Source organism: Narcine bancroftii, chromosome 4 (genome assembly GCF_036971445.1).
Source record: "Narcine bancroftii isolate sNarBan1 chromosome 4, sNarBan1.hap1, whole genome shotgun sequence".
Taxonomy (NCBI): Eukaryota; Metazoa; Chordata; class Chondrichthyes; order Torpediniformes; family Narcinidae; genus Narcine; species Narcine bancroftii.
This window is the reverse complement of record NC_091472.1, coordinates 72,655,888-72,680,797: the sequence shown is the minus strand read 5'-3', so window position 1 is coordinate 72,680,797 and position 24,910 is coordinate 72,655,888. Positions and strand designations below refer to the sequence as shown.

The 24,910-nt window shown below is 43.3% G+C and overlaps 1 protein-coding gene and 1 long non-coding RNA gene across 3 annotated transcripts in view; one reads left to right on the top strand and one right to left on the bottom strand.

Moving 5' to 3' along the window:
- tiam2a (TIAM Rac1 associated GEF 2a) overlaps positions 1–24,910 on the bottom strand; it is a 227,221-nt gene that overhangs the window by 15,248 nt on the left and 187,063 nt on the right. The gene's annotated exons all lie outside the window — the stretch shown is intronic.
- LOC138760680 (uncharacterized) lies at positions 11,031–23,197 on the top strand. Of its 2 annotated transcripts, none has more exons than XR_011355805.1 (3): positions 11,031–11,259; positions 18,380–18,445; positions 22,304–23,197. It is a non-coding gene; the product is annotated as an uncharacterized lncRNA (long non-coding RNA). The 2 variants fall into 2 exon arrangements; XR_011355806.1 differs by having other exon boundaries at positions 18,260–18,445.

The following is a 24,910-nucleotide window of genomic DNA, read 5'->3' as shown; positions in this document are numbered from 1 at the left end:
ATGCAATACATAAACTTAACCTATCAGTATCATCCTTACTCAGCTGACGGATTATCTATTTTAAACTTTGTATCAGGACCAATATTTAAAAATTGATGAATGCTGCAAAGTTCTGCTTGGAGATAGATTCTGCTTAGATTCTTGAGCAATTTACAATCTAATGAAGGAACTCTGTAGGTCAAGCAACATCTTGGGGATGGGGAGGGTAGGTTTAGAATTATTGATGTTTTGGGTGAAGACCCTGCACCAGGACAGAGTGGAGAGGGAAGATAGCCAGTAGAAAGAAGATATGGGGACAGGAGAGATGGGAGCTAGTGTGGATCAAGGAGGGATGATGGGCGGATAGACACAAGTGGAGGACGGAGAAGGAAGGAGTTGGTAGATGGAGTCAAGATGGAAGCAGACTAAGGAGAAGAAAAAAAGGAAGATGGAGCCAGCTGAGTAGAAGGGAGGGTGAAGGTAGAGACAGTTAGGAGGTTGACAGATGGTGCACAATGACTACCAGGGCTGTCATCTGATAAGGAAGAAGGGACCATTTAGGGAGAGGTGAAAGACAGATGGAAGCAGATGATGGTAAGGGGTGGGGGATGATCTGGTTGGGAAATACACAGGTAGTAACTGGATGGGACCAGGAGGTGGAGGGGGATAAAAATAGGTGATGGGGATTTTGAGAAAGGGAAGGGAGGACTGGAAGGGGTGGGAAACACAGGTAGTATGGGTTACCTGAAATTGGAAAATCCAATGTTCATTTGAATTGTAGATAACCCAGGCAGAACACAAGGTGCCTGTTTTCTAGTTTCAATTAGGCTCCTTGCCAGCAGTCAAGGACACACAGAAAGCAATGCAGAAGGTCGAGAACACACAGGTAGCAGTGGAGAAGGATGAGGACACACAGGTAGAAATGGAGAAGGACAAGGACACTCAGGTAGTAGTGGAGAAGGACGAGGACATACAGGTAGAAATGGAGAAGGACGGGGTCACTCAGATAGTAGTGGAGAAGGATGAGGACACACGGGTAGAAGTGAGAAGGTCAAGGAGATGCAGGTAGCAGTGGAGAAGGACGAGGACATACAGGTAGAAATGGAGAAGGACGGGGTCACTCAGATAGTAGTGGAGAAGGATGAGGACACACGGGTAGAAGTGAGAAGGTCAAGGAGATGCAGGTAGCAGTGGAGAAGGTCGAGGACACACAGGTAGCAGTAGAGAAGGATGAGGATACGCAGGTGGTGGACACACAGGTAGCAGTGGAAAAGGATGAGGACACACAGGTCACTGTGGTTATGGAAAGGAGATTTGTAGAGGCATGGACTGGTGGGGTCACAGGTGCTTGAGCTATGAGGTATGGAAACAGGCCTTAGGCCCACATCATTCATCCCTTCCAAAGAGCCTATTGGTGCTCATCCCATTCACCTGCATTTGCCCATATTCCTAAAACCTTTCCTTTCCACATACCAGTTCAAATGTAACTTTACCCATATCTCATCTTCCTCTGGCAGTTCATTCCAGAAACTCACCACCTTCTGGTGGGGAAAAAAAGGTATCCCTCAGATCCCTTTTTTAAATCTTTCCTCTCTCACCTTAAATCTATGCCCTCTAGTTTTAAACTCTCCTATCCTGGAAAAAGAGTGTAACCATTTCAGCCTCATGATTTTTTTAAAACCTCTCTATCTTTCCTCAGCTTCCTGCACACCAAGGAAAAGTCTTATACCTAGCCAGTCTCGCCTTATAACAGGTTCCGGTAACTATGGTGATATGTAATTACACCACTAGGTCACCAGTGGTCATCCCGGTGACCTTGTATATAAAGCAGTCCAGAGCTACAGTCTAGCCTTCCAGGTTCGTCTTGTAGAGACAAGACCTCTTAGTGTACATATTAGTTTATTAAAGCTGTCTTATATTCGCCCTGCTGGTGTGGTTATTGTCAGTACAGTAACAACCTCAGAAGGTAACATTATTTGGAGGATCAAGAGAAACAAGGAAGTGTGTGGAGAGATTCCAGAGGAGACTGTCAGTTAGATTGTGAATCTAGTCTTTTTATTCCAAGTTTTGGTGTCTGCTAAATTGGAACTTGGATGCTTTTAGCATGTTCAAAAGTAAAATAGTCAGGACGGAGAGCCTGCTGACAAACTTTTTAAGTTTTTTAGATGTTCTTGATTGTGTAAAATTTCTAACATTAATACCTGAGGAATTTGCAGACACTTAAATTAACTCAAAACATAGATATTCTGCAAATTGACTGTCTGATCTGGGCTTAGTCTCACTGATGTAGACAAGGTTGGAGGCAGTATAAGTGAACCTTTGCTTTACCTGGGAGGACTGATTGGGTCCCTGGATGATGGTAAGAGAGGAGGGGTAAGAACAAGCATTGAACTTACTTTGATTAAGGGAAAAACAAAGCATGGAGTCATAGAGGGAGTAGTCCTTGCATAAGGTGGATAGGAATGGGGAGAAGATATGGCTAGTGGTGGGATCTGTCAAGATTCCTTCATTGTCAATTTGTCATGTAATAGTACAGAACATGTATTATGACACAAAATTGCCTTCTGCCTGACATAAGACAGACAGGGATGCTAAAGTAAAAGGAAAAGAGGCTGCAAATAGCAGGTCAGTCAGGATCTGTGAGGAGAGAAACCAATTTAATGCCTGAGAATGAAGCCAATTTGACTAACTCTTAATTACCTTTTCAGTTCAGGACCAACAAGGGATGAATAGTAAGTGCTGGCATTGCAAGCAACATCCACACCCAGTGAAACTTCCTTTGCACATCCTGATTTTATTTCCCAACAGTAAGGCATAATTGTAAAATTCTGGCTTCATTTTGTGAATTTTCCTGAAAGGACTAAATCTTTAACACCACAATCACCTCTCAAGCTTCTCAACTCAAAAAGTGGAAGCCGATGTTATTGCATTCTACAGCCATAACCTGTCCCTTCAAAACATGTGGTCAGAATCCTCATGCAAGGGCAATTTATCATTCATTGGATGTCTTTCCATTGCTTCATGCATAATAGCTAAGACACAGTTCTCTATCTCGATACTTATGACTGTGGAGTGTGAGAGGAGTCACATGGACTGAACTGAATCATTTGTTGTGGTCAGCTATTTTCAACAAAGTGCCATTTTAATGAAAAACAGAGGAATGATGTCAGAGGATGGGTCTCCCAGTGACCAAGTCATCCACTATGAACAAGTTAAAAACTCTGAAGTACCTGTAGGGGGAACAGAGTCTGTCAATTGTGTCTTGGCTATGAACAGATCTTGGGAGATCCACCTGTATGCTCAGTGACACCTGTAGTTTGGTTAAAGGAAAGCAAAGCAGTGATTTGCTAGCAATGCTTCTGCATGCCATGAGTTCAGGAGAACATTTTATTTATCCAGTGAATGAAATTTGTGCTCAGTCGACCTTCAAAATGCAGAAAGTCACTGGAAACCAGATTTGTGCTTGACCACCTAAGTTAAGAAGGATGTTAGCAAGGTGAAACTGATTTGCCACAGGTGCTGAAGAGGATTACTATGACTGGGATCAAACATTGACATACTTTATTTCTTGGCTGGAATTGAATGAATTACTTTGCCGAATACAAATGATCAAGCAATTAGCATTGACTATAAAAAGCAGGGTCAAGAATTTCCACCGATGCGGAATGAAAGGTGTTTGGGCTGACTGGCAAAATTCAAGAAAATGGTAACATGCTGGTACACCCACATTCCACCCATAGCCTCCAGGCCATTACATTAACATCAACCATCAATGTGCAGAGAACCAGGATTTTCTTATGAGGCTCAAGCCCCTTTCACATTTGCCAGTGATCCCAGGAATCAAACGCCAATCAGCCTTTAGAGAGGCAAGTGTGAAAGAAAAATATGCTCAACGCCGGCGTTAGATGACGTTATCTCACGCCGGCGATTGCTGACCTCGACCTCTCATACAATCCTGGGCATCTGGAGATGCTGGCATTGAGATCAGGCAAGTGTGAAATGGATAATTGCATTGCAGGCACTTCCTATTAAAGGTAGAACAGACAAACGCCGGGGATAAACCCTTGCAAGTGTCCCAGTTAGGAGCGGTCTAGTGTGAAAGACCAAACCCCCATTCCTATCCCGGGCCACTGAATGGCTGATTTACTGGGATGCAAGTGTGAAAGAGGCTTCAGATTGCTCTCTTTACCATCCTGATAAACCTCTTCTGCACCATTTCCAAAGCTTTCACATAGGTGACCAAAATCGCAGGCAATTCTTCAAGTGCGGCCAAACCTAAATTTCATATAAGCTGCAACATAACTTCCTTACTCTGATATTTTAAAGTCCTGACTAATGAAGTCAAACATACCATAAAACTTCTCTACCATATCTACTTCTCATTTCCGCTTCCTCACCATCACCTTTCCTCTTTTCCCCATTTCCATTTCTCAGTTTTCTTTTTTTGAACACACTGTATGACAACACTTCTAAAAGATAAAATATTTAAACCATTCCCACATCTAAAATTCCCTTAACCCCAAGTGTCCCCTCCCCTTTCTGAGTCGCCCCTTGTCCCTTGCTGGGCAACCACAACTCCCCTCTCCATTCAGACTGCAAATCCGTTCGCAAGTGTCAACTGATTTCGCAGTGACTGTTATTCTGTCCCACCCAACCCCCTCCAGAAAATACTTTTATCTTCACATTACAACAAAGCTCCCCCTCTTTTCTTCTCTTTTACTTCTTATTTATTTATTATTATTTAAAAAATTTTAACCCCTCCTTTCCCCCCCTTCTCCTTTACTTCCCTTTTCCTCCCTCCTTTAGTTCTTACTTATACATTATTTTTACTTCTTCATGTGTAGTTTGTCGTTGTTCTTTGTTCTTGTTACATTTCTTCATCTCTCTTTCTGTCTTGCAGGCGTTCTGCAAATTCTTGTGCTTTCTCCGGATCTGAGAACAGTCTGTTTTGCTGCCCCAGTCTATTTTAAGCACCTCTGGATATCTTAACATAAATTTATAGCTTTTCTTCCATAGGATCGATTTTGCTGCGTTAAACTCCTTCCTCTTCTTTAGGAGCTCAAAAATTAAGTCTGGGTAGAAAAAAAAAAATTGACCTTGGTATTCCAGTGGTTTTTTGTCTTTTCTAATTTTATTCATTGCCTTCCCTAATATATTTTCTCTTGTCGTGTATCTCAGGAATTTTACTGAAATGGATCTTGGTTTTTGTTGTGACTGTGGTTTCGGGACTAATGTTCTGTGTGCTCTTTCTATTTCGATTCCTTCCTGCATTTCTGGGATTCCCAGGACTTTTGGGATCCATTCTTTTATAAATTCTTTCATATCTTTGCCTTCTTCATCTTCCTTAAGGCCCACTATCTTTATATTGTTTCGCCTACTATAGTTTTCCATTATATCCATCTTCTGAGCTAACAACTCCTGTTTCTTTAACTGTTTTGTCACTTTCTTCCAATTTTCTTTTTAAGTCTTTCACATCCATTTCTACCGCCATTACATGTTCTTCCACATTTTCTAATCTTTTCCCTACATCTGTTATGACCAACTCTATTCTACTCACTTTTTCTTCTGTACTTTTCATTTTTCTTTTCATTTCACTAAATTCCAGTGTCAGCCATTCTTTTAATGCTTTCATTTGTTCTTGAAAATATTTTTTATCTATGTACTGTCCATTCATTTTACCTCCTATTCCTCTGTGCAGAGCTTGGTGTTCTTCTTTTTCTGTGTCCACTCTTGGGTTTGTGTCTTCTATTTCTCTTCCTTGTATCTGTGTCTCTTCTGACTTTCTTGTTGAGCTGCTTGTCTCAGTTTGTTGGGTATTTTTTTTTTCCATGTTTTCTTGATGTTGGTCCTCTTCTTCTGGGCTGGTTATCTGTTGTGTCTCTAGTTTCCTTTTTTCCTTCTCACCCCTCCCGTTCCCATTGCTTTCTTTATCTTCCAGCTGTCGGGCCTCTCTCAGCTGGTCCCCCCTCCCGTTGGTGTTCTCCTTGTCGTGCGTATACGCAGTTGTGCACCCCTGTTTGGCTCCGTGAGCCATTTTTTTCAGTCCTGCGGTCGGTGGGTCGCGACCCTGCGGGGTCTCCACTAACTTCAGGGAGTGGGCTCCTCTTTCCACGGTGGGTCCCTGCTTTTTCGTGCAGGTAAGGCCTTCACCTTTCTCTTCCGGCGTCTTTTCTTCTTCTTTTCTTCCCGTTGTTTTTGGTTTTTCTTTCTTGGGTGCCATTTTCTCCACACCTTTATTTTTTATTTGTTGTGATTTGTGTGTCTGGGGCTTTGCTTTTTCTTCACTTTTTTCCTTCTTTTCTGGAGAGGGCTGGTATTCTCTTACTGGTCACTACTCCATCACGTGACTCCTCCTCTACCATATCTACTTGAGTGGCCACTTTCAAAGAGCTATGGATCTGGATGCCTAGATTCCTCTGCACGTCATTTCTCGTAATGATGTTCCTATTAATTGCATACTTTCCTCTTGTGTGTGACCTTCCTCACACTTGCTTGGATTGAACTCCATCTGCCATTTCTCTGTTCATATGTGTAACTGATCTATATCCTGTGGTATTAGATAATGCTCAACTCTACCAATTTTGTGTTATCTGTAACCATACTAACCCACACCTATATTTTTATCCAAGTCATTTGTATATTTCACAAATAACAGGGATCTCAACACTGATTCCTGAGAAACACCACTGGTTACGGATCTCCAGCCAGATTAAGATCTGTCAAAACTACCCTCTGTCTTTGTGGACTAGCCAATTCCACATCCAAACACTCCATTCATCATGGATCCCATTAATCTTTATCTTCTGGATCAGCCTACCATGAGGAACCTTGTCAATTGCCTGACTAAAATGTGGACAACATTTACTACCCCATTCTCAACAATCACCATGGTCATCTACTCAAACATTTTCAATGTTTGTAAAACATAACCTGCCCCATTCAAAGCCATGCTGACTGTCCCTAATCTGACTATGTCTGTTCAGATATAAGTAAATTGTACCCAAAGTATTCCTGGTCCAACTTTCCTTCCTGAACAAAAAAACAATGTTGGGTCCTCTCCAGTCCTCCAAATCCTCAGCTCTTTCAATAAGAGGGATATATCCCATCAGGCCTGAGGGACTTATTCACCTTCATGTTCTCCAACAGATCCTGCACCATCCCTTTGTTAAATGCAAAATTCCTTAACTTTGCCCATTTTTCTCTTGACAGACATCTACAAACCCACCAACTCCTACAGCTATCACTACAATACCTCTTCATGCCCTAAGTACTCCATTCCTTCCTCTTAATTCCTCTGTCTCCATTGCATTTGCTCCCAGGATTTCTTCCATGCCAGATCATTAGAGATGTCCTCCTCTAGCACCATCAACTCTGCCCTTACCTGCATTACCTGCACATCTGCCCTCACACGCAGCAAGGCCAGGATTCCCCTTGTCCTCACCTACAACCCCACCAGCCTCTGCATCCAACATATTACCCTCCACCATTTCCATCACCTACTACATGATCCCATCACTTGACATATTCCCTTCTCCTCCATTCCCTGCCTTCCACAGGGACCACTCCCTCCATGACTCCCTCATCCACTCCTCCCTCCTCACCAATCATCCCCATGCCACATACCCCTGTGACTGCAGGAGATGCTCCACTTGCATCAACACCTCCTCCCTCACCACCATTTTGTGCCCCAAACTGTGCTTCCAAGTGAAGCAACACTTCATTTGTAAATCTGCAGGGGTCATCTACTGCATCCAGTGCTCCCATTGTGGTCTCCTCTACATCAGAGAGAATTAACACAGATTGGGAGATTGCTTCATTGAGCACATCGGCTGTCTGCTGCAACAGTGTGGATCTCCCAGTGGCCACTCATGTCAATTCCCTGCCCCATTCCCATGCTGACATGTCTGTCCATGGTCTCATGCACTGTTAGTCTGAGACCACCTGCAAATTGAAGGAACAACACCTCAACTTCTGTCTGGGCACCCTCCAACTTTATGGCATTAACTGACTTATCTGGTTTTCATTAAACAACCACCCCCCACTTCCTTCCCATCCTTCCTCTCTCTCTCCCCCCCTTTTCCCTCTGTCTCCTTTCACAGAGCCAAAATCAATTTCTCACCTTTCCTCTCTCCTGTCCAATCATGTCAATCATGTCCCATTAACAACTTTTGTCTGTTGGTCTGTACTCCTCCCCCTCCCATTCTTTCTCCTTTCCCCAAGCCTTCTATGCATACACCTGTCGCTCTTTTTTTTACTCACATCTTGAGGAAGGGCTCAGGTCTGAAATGTCGGTAATATATCTTTACCTCCTATGGATGCTGTGAGACTGGTGTCTCTGTATTTTTATGACAATCACAGACTTCCGTGTTTCACTCCATTTTTTGCTAAAACTTTCCTATCCAAATGCCTTTTAAACATTATTATTGTATCTGCCTCTAACACTTCCTCTGGCAGCTAATTTCATATACCCACTACTGTCTGTGTGGAAAAATATGTCCCTCAAATCTCCCTTATAACATTCCCTTCTCACCTTAAAGCTATGCCATCTAGTTTTGAACTTCCTGACTCTGGGGGAAAAAAGTAATGTCTATATACCTCATCTATGCCATTTGGAAATTTATAAAGGTCTGTAAGATCACCCCTTAGCCTCCTCGCTCCAGGGAGAAAAGTCCCAGCCAATTCAATCTTTCTTATAACTCAAGCCCTGGAGTCCTGACAATATCCTTGTGAATCCTTTCTGCCCCGTCTCTAGCTTAATTGTATCCTTCCTGTAGTGAACAGTACTGCTTACAATATTCCATGTGTGGCCTCACCAGTACTCTGTCAATGGTTAATCATAAGTGGAACATGAGCAGATTCTTAAGGCTTTCACTTCATCTGATGACCAAAGTTCCTTATTATAATAGGGAAATATGAAAGGAAATAGATGCAGCTTGCATCAGCAGTAGATATGTAAATTCTTGAAGCATCCTCTGCAGAGTTCTGGACCACTTTTCTGAAAGTTTTCTTTCTGCCATCAGAGTAAAGAGGAGCAAAACCATAATCAAACAATATAGTTGTATGTCTGCTGTTGGCTGACATACTAAATAATTATATGCAAGGTCTTGAGAAGATAAACACAAACTTCTGGAGGAACTCAGCGAGGCAAGTAGAATCAATGGAAGAAGAAGAATGATTGAGGTTTTGAGCCAAATCCCATGATCAAGACTGGAAAACCGAAGAAAAGCCAAGATAAAGGGGACAGGATGGGAGGGATGGGACAGTGGCTTCATATGGGATTGAAGAACCAGGTGGAGGTGAAACATGACAGACAGAGGCAGTAGACTGGCAGATATCAGGTAAAGGGAAGCAAGAAAACACATAGATTAGTGGGGTAAGATGTGTCATACAGTAGAGGGTGTTTATAAGATAAAGGCTGCCAGTTCTAGAATTTGATGAGGAGAAGTTGAGATTGGTGGTAATAAAGTAGAGATCTGCTAATCTACTGTTTCTGTCCTGTACTGGTTCACCAATCCCATATGGGATTGAAGTCCCACCCCTTCCAACTTGTCCTCATTACATTGGGTTTTCTGCCACATTTCCCATTTTGGATTGAAACATCATTCTGTAGTCTGTGCACTACACGTAGTGTGGAGTAAGAATGACAAGCCCACAGTCGCAGTCGAGTTGTGGTCGAATACCGATTTATTGCACCACCAGCTCTATTTATATTCGCTCCCTGCCTCTGACAACAGGAATGACTTCATCGTAGCACCAGACTCCAACTGGCCAGTGTTCCTGCCGTTGCCCGCTGTTTCCCGCCGTGCAGGAGGTCACACGGGACGATGGCCATTGGTCCTTGCGGGTCCCTTGCAATTACCATGTTCATTGGCCATTTTGTGAGCCAGGTTGTGACTTGGTTAGTGAGCCACTATAGCTCCACCTCCCTCCCCAGAACCGGTGATCGGAATGTCCACTGCTGCTTTGGGCGGCCTATCTCTGCGTCACGGGGGCTGTCTCGATTGGCTGGCTAATGTTTACGTGGACTGCTTTCAGGCAGTCAAGGTTGAAGGTTTCCTCTTTATCGACAATGTCCAATACTCATGTCAACCCATTGGGCCTGACGACTGTATGGCCCCTCATATGGCTAATGGAGTGGTGCCTGGTGCGCTCCACTTCACACAAAAACATATTCACAGATGTGCAAGTCCTTGGGGATGGAAGATTTGGGCTGGCCCACAGCAGGGGCTGTGGAGGGGCTAGGGTACCTAATCTTTCCTTTAGCTGTTTCAGTGGAACCTTGGGAGCTTCTGGATCCTTGGCAGTGGCCAAAAACTCCCCCGGGATTACCTAGGATGTGCCATAGACCATTTCTGCTGCGGAGGCATTAAATTCCTCCTTTGGCATGCTGCATTTCCCCAGAAGGACCTAAGGCAGTTTCTCTCATCTTCCCAGTTGGGTCTATTGAGCCAGGCCATCAGGGCTGCTTTTAAGTGTCTGTGGAACTGCTCCACCCACCCTGCTGGCTTGTTGGTGATATGCCATGGTATGGTGGAGTTGGATTCCCAACAGTTTGGCTAGCGCTGTCCAGAGCCCTGAGGTAAACTGCGCTCCCCTGTCAGAGGTGAGATGTTCCAGGACTCTGAACGTGGACACCCAGGTGTTGATTTGCGCCATTGCGCAGGCCTCCATGGTCGCATTGGCCATTGGGACCATCTCTGGCCACCTCGTGGAACAGTCAACCATAGTGAGGAAGTATCTCATCCCATGGGAAACCAGCAGAGGCCCCACAATGTTGACATGGCACTGGCTCAAAAGTCTGGGGAGGTGCTTTAGTGTGGGTTTGCACCTTGGATGCCTGGCTTAGCTTGCAGGTCTTGGGCCACTGACTGACCTATTTGCGGAGTCCGTGCCAGACGAACCTGCTGGCTACCATCTTTACTGTAGTTCTGATGGCCAGATGCGCAAGGTTATGCTCCGTGTCAAAGACCTTCTGCCTCCATGTTGCTAGAACAATGGGGGAGGGTTTGCTGGCAGAGATGTCACAGAGGAGCATCTGGTTGCTAGGGGCAAGGGTGACATCCTCCAGCTGCAGTCCAGAAAGCACCGTCCTGTACATCAGGATTTCAGGGTCATCATGTTGAGCCCTGGGATAGGGCATGGACAGATTCAATGGTGGGACGGGAGAGTGCATTGGCCACCATGTTGTACTTGCCTGCGATGTGTTGGATGTCCGCAGTGAATTCAGACATGTAGGAAAGGTGCCTCTGCTGCCTGGCTGACCCCGTGTGGAAGGTGAAGGTTAGTGGTTTGTAGACTGTGAAGACTTTGAATTGTCTGCCTTATGAAAAGTATCAGAAATGCCTGACTGCTAGGTATAGCACCAATAGTTCCCAGTCAAAGGTGCTGTATTTAAGTTCAGGCGGCTGGAGGTGCTTGCTAAGGGGCTGCCATTGGTCGTTGATTAGCTGTTTGAGGACCCCTCTGACCGCTGTGCTGGAGGCATCCACCGAGAGGGTGGTTGGCGTCTCTGGCCCAGGGTGAAACAGAAGGGTGGCATTAGCTAGAGCATCCTTAGCCTTCTGGAATGCATCCGAGGCATACTCATCCCAGGCAATGTCTTTATTTTTCCCCGCCATGAGTGTGAAAAGGGGGTACCTGATCTGAGCTGCTGCTGGTATGACTCGATGGTAAAAGTTCACGGTGCAAAGTTTTGTGAACTACCGAACTGCTTCCACCTTCTCGGGCAGTGGTTTCCCCCTGTGCCTGTCAATCCTATGCCCCAGGAAGTCAATTGAGTACCATTTGAACTGACACTCGGCAGGGTTGATGGTCAGCCCGAACTCCTGCAAGTAGGTGAATAGCTGTCTGAAGTGGGCCGTGAACTCTGAATGGTTGCAACTGGCAATGATGATATCATCCAAGTAGATGAATGCGAATGGGAGGACCCTGCCCACCATGTCCATCAGCCGCTGAAAAGTCTGAGCCCGAAGGACATCCTTATGATTTCAAACAGGTTGAAGGTGATGATTAAGGCGGTTTTGGGTATGTCCTTGAGGTTCCCTGCGATTTGATGATAACCCCTGATTATATTACCTTTGAAAACACCTGTGTTCCATGTAAGTTGGTGATAAAGACCTGGATATGGGGCACGGGGCATCTCTCCGGCGTGGTGGCCTTATTGAGGTATCGATAATCACCACATGGCCTCCACCCTCCTGCTGCCTTCGAGACCACATGCAGGGAGAAGGCCTAGGGGCTGCCTGACTGCCACACTATCCCAAACTCCTCCATTTTCTTAAATTTCTCAATGACGAGGGCAAGTTTTTCGGGGGAAGGCAATGCGCCCTTTCATGGAGCGGGGGCCTTCGGTGAGGATGTCGTGCCTTAACCTGTGCTTCAGTTCCGTGGAGGAGAATTGTGGCACCACGATTGCAGGGAACTCCGCCAGGATGTGTGTGTAGGCATTGTTGAACAGTGTGAAGGAATCCAAGTGGGGGGCTGGTAGTTTGGCTTCCCCCAGGGGCATCATCTGAAAAGTTCTGGTGTGCACCAAACGCCGCTCTTTTAAGTCTACCAGCAGGCAGTGGGTGCGCAGGAAATTGGCTCCCAGGAGTGGTTGCTCCACTGACGCGACAGTAAAAGTCCACTTCCATCAGTGGCCAGCAAACCGTAGGGGCACAGTGCAGGTGCCGTAAGTTTGTATAGAGGTGCTGTTCACTATCCTCAGTGCCAGGCCTGGCTTGGTGTTCCTGGTGCCATAGGCTGTGGGGGTAAGAACACTTATTTCGGCACCGGTGTCAACAAGGAACTGCATTTCCGACAGAGAGTCCCACACATGCGTTGGCCAACTGGCACAGCCATTAACGATGGTTGGCCATGGTGTTTCCTGGAAACACACAGGGTGGACGGCATTGATGGGGCTCTGTACCCCATCGTTGATAATAATGGCTGGGTAGGGGGTTCCACTTGCCTCTCTGCCTACTGTGACCTGTTGCCAGCTGGGTTCGGGCTTGGCAATCTGTTCCATCAAGATGCCATTTTCTTCCTTCGCTCTCCAGAGCACATCCGCCCGGGCTGCGACTTTCCTCGGGTCGCTGAAGTCCTTGTCAGTGAGCCAGAGTCGATTTTCTCAGAAAGCTGCTTCAGGAATATCTGCTCAAAGAACAGGCAAGGCTTGTGCCTCTCGGCGAGTGTGAGCATCTTGCTCATGTGGGTGGAGGGACCCTGTCTCCCAAACCATTCATGTGCTGCAAATGGGCAGTGTGCTTGTGGCATGATAGCCCAAAAGTGCGGGTTAATTGCTCTTTGAGGGCACTGTATTTTACTTGCTCCAGAGGCTGCCATAAGAAATTGACGACCCTCGCTGCTGTGTCCTAGTTAAGTGAGCTCACTACATAGTAGTAGCAGGTGTCGCTGGTGGTGATCTGTCGAAGGAGGAACTGTTAGAACCACACATGTGGTTGCGATGCCCAGAACATTGGCAGCTTTAGCGAGACTGCGTGGAGAGCTGCTTGGTCTGTCATCTTTGGATCTAACTGACGATTGGTCCTGCCAGGGTCCCCAATGTAGCATTTGCGCTCCGTGGAGTGTGGAGCAAGAATGACACACACACAAGGTCGAAGACTGATTTATTTGACTGCCAGCTCTGTTTATAATCACTCCCTGCATCTGACACAGGAGTGACATCATCGCAGCACCAGCCTCTGACTGGCTGGCGTGCCCTCACGATAGGTGCGTTCACCAGCCATTTTGTGAGACGGGTCTCGATTTGGTTCTTGGGCCAGTACAATCCATTCCTTTTCTCCCACTGATCTGCTTGACCCACTGAGTTGCTCCAGCAAATGAGTAGGTGTTGATTCCAGAATCTGAAGTTTCCTGTGTGCAGGGTATTGTGAATGCATTGCTCTTCCCATGATCGTTATCGTCTTGGTATTCAGTCCTCAATACTGAATGAATACTCTAAGATAGCTCAGCAGACAGGAGGAGGTGGATCTATCAGCCAGGAGGAGGGAATAGTGGGTGAAGGAGTGCTCTCTCAGTGGCTGTAACATTCCTGTCAGACTAGGGGAGTATACCCTCAGTCCACTTGGACCTACAAAACCAAGAGACTATCAAAATTTATTGTCACGAAATTCATTGTTTTGCAGTGTCAACACAGGTGCAAATATTGCTATAAATAACTTTTAAAAAAAATAAGTTGGTGCAAAAAAAGAAAGTGAGATAGTGTCTGTAGTCATTAACCATTCAGAAATCTGATGGCAGAGGGGAAGAAGCTGATTTTGTACCGATGGGTGTTCATCTTCAGGCTCCTGTACCTCCTTCCTGATGGTAGTAATGGGAAGAGGACATGGCCTGGGTGGTGAGGGTTCTTGAGGATATAAGCTGCTTTTGTTAAGACATAGCCTCTTGTGCTTGTCCTCGATTGAGTGAAGACTGATCCCCAAGATGGCACTGGCCGAGTTCAACATCTCTGTTGTCTTTTCCTATCCTGTGCATTGCCACGTCGATACCAGTGATGCAACCAGTCAGAATGCTCTCCAGGGAACACCTGTTGAAATTTTTAAGACTCTTTGAGGACATACCAAATCTCCTCAGATTTCTCACCAAGTACAGCCACTGACAAGCCTTCTTTGTGATTGCATCGACGTGGAGGCCCCAGGAGGGAGTTTCAGTGATATTGACAGCCAGGAACTTGAAGTTCTTAACCTTTTCCATTGCTGACCCCTCGACGAGGACTAGTTTCTGTTCTGATTTCCCCCTCCTGAGGTTCACAATCGGCTCCTTAGATTTGCTAACATTAAGGTTGTTGTGGTGAAACCACTCACTATGGAATGATTCCTTATTGCCAACTGTAATTCTGCTGACAACCATGATCTCATCGACTAATTTGTAGATGGCATTTGAATTGTGTTCAGTGACACAGTTATGGGTGTTATGAAGATCAGAACGCTAATCATGCATCCTTGATTCATACTGACTGTAATCTCCTGATAAGGAATTCAAGGATCCAGATGCAGAGGCCTAGGTTTTGGAACTTTTTGACCAGCTCTGAGGGTACAATGGTATTGAAAGCTGAGCTGTAATTCATGAAAGTAGGCTGATGTGCGTGTTGCTGTTGTCTTGGTGATCTAGAGTTGAGAGCCAGCGATATTGCATCTGCTATGGAGAGGTTGTGGCAGTTGGTGAATTGCAGTGGGTCCAGATCTTTACTTAGGTATGAATTAATTCTGGCCATGTCCAACCTCTCATTTCATCATAGTAGATGTTAGTGCTACAGGGTGGTCATCATCGTGACAGCTCACTCTGCTCTTCTTGGGTACCGGGATGATTGATGCCCTTTTGAAGCCGGTGGGAACCTCTGACTGTAGCAAATGAGAGACTGAAAATGTCTATGAACACTCCAGCTAGTTGGATGGCACAGATTTTCAGTGCCCTGCCAGGTACACCATCAGAACCTAACGCCTTGCTAGGGTTTACCCTTTTGAAGGATGTTCTGACTTTGGTCTCAGAGACAGATATCACAGGGTCCTCAGCTTCTGAAGGGATTCTCCTTCCCATGCTCAAAAATCAACCTACAGCTCCCCTACTGGTTAGTCTGCTCCATGCTTCTCATGACTCCCTCCTCACCCACCCCTTTCTTTTACTGGTCCAAGAAAATGAGAAGTTATGGAATGAAACGTGAAATTAATTCAGCTGGGTTTCAGGGGCCAACTTGAAGATTGATCAGAAGGGCCTCAGGTAACTAACACATAGATATTATTCTGTAAAATTGATTGTGGCTTTATATCCTTTTGCTTTCCAGAGAAAGCAGAAGAAATGTAAAAATCACACACTCCTCTGTTTTGTTCTGAGTTTTGAACATGTAATTGAGGTTCACTTACTTCCAGCAGAGATTAAAATGATTTCAGACTATAATCATTAAAAATGGGTGAATTAAAAGGATGTGCCAGGGGGAAGTACATTTTGTCATTTTATGTGTGCTGATTTTCAGCTATAAAAATCTTTTTTTGCTGTGAATTGAATTCCTTAATCATTGACTGTGGATATTGACTGCTCTCTTGTGGCTTCTTGATTACTGCATTCAAACAAGGACCCTGTGTTTTCCTACAATTGAGTATTGGCAAGGATAAACTGGCATGGAACTGCACCTTTTAAACAGGGTCATGAGGTGGAGGTCCCAGGTCCCAGGCAGGTGGTGGCTTCATTGGTCTTCAAAGGTCAGGTCCATCAAGCTTTTGAACTGGAAACAGGGAAGTTGGCTCCTGGTGTTGAACTCAGCACAAAACTACGCTAAGGGTTAACAGACCTGGGCCCCTCTCTCGCTTACCCTTGTGGAGATCACTACTGTAAATCCTGTATGTTGTCCTCGTAGGACAAAGAGAGAATTGGGCTTGGTCTATTTCATACAGGTTTGAAAGTTCAAAGTGCTCTGGCTTCATGTTATTCATGTTAGTTGACCTTAAATGGAAAATCAAGACTTCATATCTATTACCGAAATATAAATGTAATTTTGAGTGCTGGATGGGTAAGGAAGCTATTTTTTTCCCCAAAATATGTTATTCACACTATTGTTTGTTAACAAATCTGCATAATTAATCAGTGGAAATGCACATAGAGAAACCAAAATCACCAGGTAGCATTTCTGTATTCTGTTCTGCAAAGGTATTTAACCTTCATATCATTAAAAGCAGACCACAAGATAAATGTCATAACAACATCCTTATTTTGTTATTATTAGAAGTGCCTCTCCCTTATGATTTCTCTGATAAATATTTTCAGCGTGGATGTGACAGTGAATTTTGACATGTAATCAGTAGCTCAACATTATGTAGCTGCCTTCTGCAGAAAAGCTCCGGGATTTGAAATTTGTTATCATTTTACTGCAGATATTGGAATCTGGAGCAAAAATTAATTGGAACTCAGCAGGTCAGACGGCATCTGTGGAGGCAGAGGGATAGTCGATAATTCAGGGACAGGATATCAACCTAAAATGTGAACTATCCCTCTGCCTCCACGGATGCCGTCTGACCTGATAAGTTCTTCCAGTAATGTGTATTTTACAAGGTGGCTTAATTGCAGGCAAAGAGGTTCTCTTCACATTAACACAACCTTCACACTTTGGCATTGACAAAAGTGTTAAAAGGATCCATACTTTTGCATATAGCATTTATTTTGGAGATTAGTTAGATTAATTTTAACCTTAAAATGTAAGTCATTCTTTGGATCTTACTTAAATACTTTTACAATACTTGAAGTCTCAAAGATTTTTGTAAGTTAACAAGGTCAGATTTTCTCTGGCCAATACATTGCATTGTCTACACTGGTGCTACATACTTCCGGCACATACAATAAGATAGGCCCCAGGACTCGAACCCCATATAGTAAGCAGCAGAAGACTTCAGGAGAGCTGACCTAGTTTGATAAAGTGAGGAAATGGAGGGGGGGGGGGAGAAAATTCTTTAAAGGGGGAGAGGGATTGAAAGCAGTGGGGAGTAGATAGGAGGGCAGAGGATGGAAGTGGAGCAGAAAGGAGTGGAGGTATCGGAAGGGCAAAAGTGAGAGAGGGAAGGAAGGTGGTGACAAGAGGGAAGGGTGAAGTGCAAGGAAGGGGAAAGAGGAAGTGGTAGAGCAAAGCTGTATTGGATGAGACGGCCTTTATTTAAATGAAAAATTGGCTGATCCATATTATTTCCTGAATAACTTTCTTAATCATGCTTCCTGACCGACAAGTCATGAATTCTGGACTGAACAGTAGAGGCAGGTACAGTTACAACATTTAAAAGACATTTGGACAGGAAGGAAAGAGTTGGCTTGGCCCAGGCAAATGTAACTAGCTCAAATGAGCAACTTGGTCAGCAGAGACAGGTTGGGCTGAAGGGCCTGTTTCCCTGCTGAACAGCTCTATGACTCTGGCAACTATGACTTTGTAGTCACTGGAAAGCATTTCTGGGTCTCTGTTAATGTCCAAACTAACAAAATACTTAGAGCAAGTATTTTCAGCAACTCCTGGAATCTTTCCCAGTTAACCAAAGTAAGCTCCGCCCATAACAAGCTCTTTTGAAATACATTGACACATGTCCCATTGTGAGAGATGTCAGCAGCAGAGCAGGAGACTGTGATGTCAATTTTTTTTTAACCTTCTAAGGTGTGTCCTTTTGATTGGATTCAGTGGTTTGAAGGAAGAACATTTGAGAAAATTAAGCAGTAATGTGACGATGCTGAATATCATTGAAGTGTTGCAATAAGGTTAAAATCAAATTATTTGCTGATCTTGTTGCATCCATTTATTATCTCCCAGCCTCCGTTGTTCCCACCCCCACCTGTCACTAAACTCCATCTCAACTGGATCCATTCATAGTTTGCCAGCTCTTGTCCCAGCCCCCCCCCCCCTCATCTCATCTCCCCTCTTCTCTCTCAGTTCCGATGAAGGGTCTCAATCAAAATGTCGACTGTCCTTTGCCTGCAACAGATGTTGTCCGACCTGGTGAGTTCCTCCAGCAGATTGTGTTTTTTTTTGCTTCAGATTCCAGCATCTGCAGTTTCTTGTAAATCTCTAAATCTAAAGCTTGGTTTAAATAGGTTTGTGACTCATGCTGCTCCCTCTCAGAACTTAATATCGAATTTAATTGTGTCATGATCAAGTTTAGTCAGATGTTGCATTATTCTGAGATTGTTAAGTAATACTGGCAATTACTTGTTGCCAGACAAGCCTCTTGATTTCAGAAGCTGACTCAAAAACACTCAAGAGATTTGCTGTTTTTGGGATTTGAGATATTCTGGTTTGGCTTCATTTTTTTGAATCCCACTGTCTAACCAGAATTCTTAGGTCTGTCGATAACTATCATCAATACTTAATTCTACTCAGATAATTTCTACTTTGACCTTCTCTAACCCCATCTTTCACTTCCTATCATCCAATCTTCATTGAAAGATATTTTGGACTAATCTCTTTTTATTCTGATAGCCTGAATTTATATTTAATTTAATTTAGACATACAGCCCGGCAACAGGCCATTTCGACCCAAGGGTCTGTTCCACCCAATTAACCTACACCTCCAGTATGTTTTGAATGTTGGGAGGAAATTGGAACCCCTGGAGAAAACCCACATAGACACAGGGAGAACATACAAACTCCTTACACACAGCGCAGGATTCGAACTCTGGTCCCGATCTCTGGCGCTGTAAAGGAGTTGCACTAACTGCTATGCCAACCATGCTACCCCTGATGATGTATCATAATGAAAAATGATTGTTGGGGAAGACTGGCCAGTCTGTTGGTCTCATATGAATTAGATAATTTGCAGATCATAATACACACTTCCCATCCACTTTGAACTATGCAATCTTGAAGGATAACAAAAAGAAGAAAAACAAAGGAGATTATGGAAATAGTGTGCTAAATTCTTCCCTGATCCCTTGTGATAAAAACTAATGAAAGAAGTAACAAAATACTGCATTAAATGCAGTGCATTGTCGTTACATTGGGGACATGGCACTTGGGGACATACCACATTAACCCCTCCCACATCCCCCACCTTGTCCCATGCTAACTTGGCCTATTGTACTGTTTTTAAATGTTTCTGATTAACAGACATTCAAAAAAAAAATTTCAGTGATGTAATTAAAAAACAAAATTGAGATTAAAAATAAATGAACATGAGAAATAGGAGCAGGAGTAGGCCATTCAGCCCATCGAGCCTGCTCCACCATTCAATAAGATCATGGCTGATCTGATCACTGACTCAACTCCACCTACCTGCCTTTTCCCCATATCCCTTAATTCCTTTTTTATGTAAAAATCTATCTAACTGAACCTTAAATATGTTTAATGAAGTAGCCCCAACCATCCCTGGGTAGAGAATTCCACAGATACAGTAGTCTCTGAGAAAAACAGTTTTTCCTCATCTCCGTCTTAAATCAACCCCCCTGAATCTTGAGGCTGTGTCCCCTAGTTCTGGTCTCACCTACCAGTAAAAACAATTTTCTTGTCTCTATCTTAGTTATCCCTTTCATAATTTTATTTGTTTCTATAAGATCACCTCTCATTCTTCTGAATTCGAGGGAGTATAATCCCAGAAGATTTAGTCTCTCCTCTTAGGTCAATCCCCTCATCTCAGGGATCAACCTGGTGAACCTCGTCGAAGGCCAATATATCCTTCCTCATTATACTGCGGCCTCACCAGTACCTTGTATAGTTGCAGCATGACCTCCCTTGAATTCAATTCCTCTGGTGATGAAAGCCAACATTCCATTTGCCTTCTTAATAACCTGTTGTACCCGCAACCCAACTTTTTGTGATTCATGCACAAGCTCTCCCAGGTCTTTCTGCACTAAATAATAGTCTGCTCTCTATTTTTCCTGTCAAAGTGGATGACCTCACATTTACTAACACTGTACTCCATCTGCCAGACCTTTGCCCACTCACCTAACTTAACTATATCCTTCTGCAGCCTCTCCACACCCTCTGTTCAATTTGCTTTTTCATTCAATTTAGTATCATCTGCAAACTTGGCTACACAACACTCTGTCCCCTCTTCCAAATCATCAACATAAATGGTGAACTGCTGCAGGCCCAGCACCGATCCCTGCGGCATCTCACTTACTACTGTCTGCCAATCAGAAAAACACCCATTTATCCTGACTCTCTGCCTTCTGTCAGTTAACCAATCCTCAATCCATGCCAATATACTTCCCCCGACTCCATTCATCAATATCTTATTGATAATTCTCTTGTGTGGCACTTTATCAAACATCTTCTAGAAATCCAAATATACAACATCAACCTGTTCCCCTTTATCTATCACACCCATTATATCCTCAAAGAACTCCAGCAAGTTTGTCAAAACAAAACCAGCCCTTTCTGAATCTATGCTGCATCTGCCTAATGGAACCTCTTCGTTCTAAGTGTCTCGATATTTTATTCTTAATGATAGCTTCAAGCATTTTCCCAACTACAGACATTAAGCTAACTGGCCAATAGTTACCCATCTTCTGCCTCCATCCCTTTTAAAAAAAGTTACGTGACATTTGCTGTCTTCCAATCTGCCGGGTCCTGCCCAGAATCCAGAGAATTTTGGTAAATGACTACCAACAGATTGACTATAACTCCCGCCATTTCCTTCAGTACCCTGGGATGCATCCCATCAGGATTTGTCCGCTTTCAGTCCCATTAGTTTGCTCCTCACTATCTCTTTTGCAACAATGTATTTAAAACACATTACATATCGTTAGTCAAAACATAAATATTAAGAGAGATAAAGAAAATAAACAAAAGCATACTCAAATGTACCTTGCTAATCAAGGTAAATGAAAGAACTTTGAAGCCATTCAGCCCATCAGCTCAGAACAGTTTGCAAAACTGCAGGACAACAGTGAATTCAGGAGTGGAGTGTGTGGTTAGATGTGTGTGTATCTGACCTCCTCCCCCCCCCCCCCCCCCACTAAACTCACACCCCACTCCTCCACTATTCTTCCCCAGTATGCAGGCAGGCACAGGATCCCAGTACTATCCTAGATTATTCATACTCATGATATTCAAGTGAAACAGCAAACTTCACCTTCTTTAGGTTTTCAGTTTGCAATCAGGAGGTGAAAAATAACGTTCTCATTTGGTTACTGGAAAATTGCTGAACCATAATTTAATAACTCACAAAACAAAAGTATTTAAAGTAAAAACTTGTTTCACTGTTTTTGTTTTAGTGTTAGAAGGTTGTGTTTGAGTCTGTGATCTGATGATGTGCAGAAGTACATTTTTACATGGGACATGCACTGAAGATGTTGGAAATCTTAAATAAGATGAGAAAATGCTGAGATACTTGGATGAGGCAGCATTTGTGGAGAGACAAACCACGAAAGGTTAGAAATCAAAGGTGTTTTAATTTCTAGCTAGGCTCATGATCTGAATAACTGTTGGTATACCATGCCATGCAATGTTCTAACACCTCTGCAGCACCAAACCATGAACCATGAAAGAAAGACACTAAATTGGAATATTATTTGCTTTCGCAGGTGAATGTCAACTACTAGTTTGTAGAAAAATAATTCTCAGTGTTCCAGCCAATATTTATTCCTCAGCCTGATGAAGGCTTATTGACATAGCTTTATTCCTCTATGAACAGATGTTGCCTGATCTACTGACTACTTCCAGCATTACTTGATGTTATCATTAAAACCTTCTGCACATTATCATATCGTTGGGTTTTTTTTTAGTTCATGCTGTGTACTTTGGGCAATTACTATTAGTTTGTGAATTATTAGCCATTAAAACATGTTTGGTTTCTAAATTTTCCTAATTCTGATGGAAGGTCATCACCTGAAATGTTAACTTCATTTCTTTTCACAGATGCTGTCTGATCTGTTGTGCATTTCCATCATTTTCCATTTTTGTCACTCTTTGAAGATGGGCAGCTCATGTTCCAGTTGAAGCTCCATACAGCCACCAATATTGCCAATTATGCATACATTCATTTACTATTTGTGCAGCTTTCCTGTGTGTAAATTAGCTGCGGTACCATTACATTTCAAAAGCACCCCACTGACTAGTAAAGGCTTGGCGTTCCCCCAGATGGTAATAAGGTATAAATCTGCAATCTTTCTTCAGAGATGTAGATGAATAGCACAAAATCATTCAAATCACTTAAGATTTTAAGGAAATTATTTGGTGTAAACAGTATTATCACTCCTAAAGGAGTATAATTATGAAAGATATTTTCAATCCAAGGACCAAGGGCCAGTGTTAAATTTCAGATACTGTGTTTGCTTGGCCACCAGCAATGTTCCCCACACATGGAGTTTCTTTTCATTGGGCAATACAAGGATGAATGTGTTTATCTAATAGTAATAATTTTCTTGATTATTTTGCATTAATTGACGACCAACATAATGAATTACACAAAACACCTACATTAATTACAAACTTGTGAATTCGAGGAATGTAAATTGGATAACAATTTATTAATTTTTTTTAAAAATCAGGCATTAGTCTGCTTTTATTCTAAAGTTGTCCTTGTCAAACATAATGCATTGCAGTAAGTGGACCTCTGCTGCCACCTAGTGGTTTGCACAGTACTTCAGGTCTGAGTTCAGGAAATTTGAAAAAAATACACTCAGCAGTTCTGAAGTATGTATCAAGTATGTAATGTACATATTGTTTTAAGACTTATTACCAAACAAGTTGGATGAATAGGATTGATTGCAGCAATATTTAGATGTCCAGAAATAAATATTTTAAAAGTAAGCTTCGCAAGGTTCTTCTTTCCGATCACCATTCCACAGTAATCAATTGATCAAGTGTTTTAAACGTAAATATTACAGATTTAATCACCTCATTGCATTCACACAAGATAGAATGTGTTTAGTATCATTATGCAATAGAGTGTGATTACAGGAAGAACATAAAAACCCACATTACAGCAGATGACGAAGCATTTATAGTGAGTGCATTTAAAGTTTACATGCTATAATGTGCATCACTAGATTGTGCAATGTAGAATTCACACTAACAATCTAGTTTGTTAGCAATGATGGTATCTGCCCTCACAGATGCACAGTTTTCGTAAGAATTCTCAATATCCTAGCCTATATTAATCTGTCAACCAACATCACTAAAATATTAAAGGGCCCCAAACGGAAACATTGACTATTTCTCTCTATGGATGGTGCCTGAGCCGTTGAGTCCATCCAGCATCTCAGTGCTTGCTCATGAAAAGCATTGTCTGGATTTTATCACTTTGCTCCTGATTGTCAGTCCTTGCTGTGTGGTGGTAATTGACTTCTGCAGTTCTCATGCAAGTCACTACACTTCAAAAGTTGGATATTGGCTTTCAAGCAAAATGGCATGGAAATTGTTGGTGCTGTAAAAGATGTGAAAAAGGTCGTGGGACAATGTCCTGCTTTAATGACCATTTTGACATGGGCCCTTCACCTCAGAAATAAACCTCAATAGTGCCTAAGACATTTCTTTCCACGTACTATTGCATCTGCAATGTTCTTGCCCACACATCCAACCTACACATATCCCCTCTTCTAAGATGACTCACAGTCCAAACTAGTTTGGTAGCATGCAGCACAGTATGATTTAAAGCAGATTTCTCCTGGAGTAATATGTTAAAGTGACCAGTTATAGAATGGTGAATATAGAGCCTGCATTGGATTCCAGAGAGGGGAAGGAGAACATTGAGGCTTTGGATAGGGATATGACCTTGAAAACTCATCTGGTGTCTGGGGATATTTGGGGCTGGGCAGTACGGAGCTAACTGGGCCCTAAGGATGAGGGATGTGAATGCAAAAGCATGACGAAGTAGTGGTGTGGTGTCAACATTAGGGTTAGGGGGATAGTTGATAAGAGGCCCCACCAGAGACATGGGTTGGGGAAGGTGCATAAGGACCTCAGATGAGCAGTTTGAGTGATTGAGAGGTTTGGCAATCAGTTGTGCAGCTAGTTGAACTGATGTTTATCTCCAATGACTCAGGTTTGACCATAATCTCAGCTGATGTCTATGAGGAGTTTACACATCAGTTTTTTCACGTTGTTTTTCTCCAGGTTCCCTCCCACATCAAAGATGGACTGATTAGAACAATAATTGGCTATTGGAGATGACCTATTCTGTGTAGGTGAGTGGTTGAACCTGGGGAAAGTTGATGGGAATGTTGAGAGAATAGGAAATAGGGAGAATTGGGATTATTCTGCAAGTTGCATTGGATTTGAAGGGGAATGGCCTTCTGTTTTCTGAGGATATAGGGAAGGAATCCAAGGATCAGCAAGCTCATGGGTTGGGTCCTGGGTTTAAAGGTAGGCATTATCAGGATGATTTGGGGAGTGGTTCAGGAACCACAGTGGGATGGCTTTGTAATGGCACTTAACCTGGCCAGATTGCCTTCCAGAGCAATGCACTGAAAGTGTGCAATTTCTCCAATTACAGAAGCATGACTGTCACTAGAAAGTGCCAAC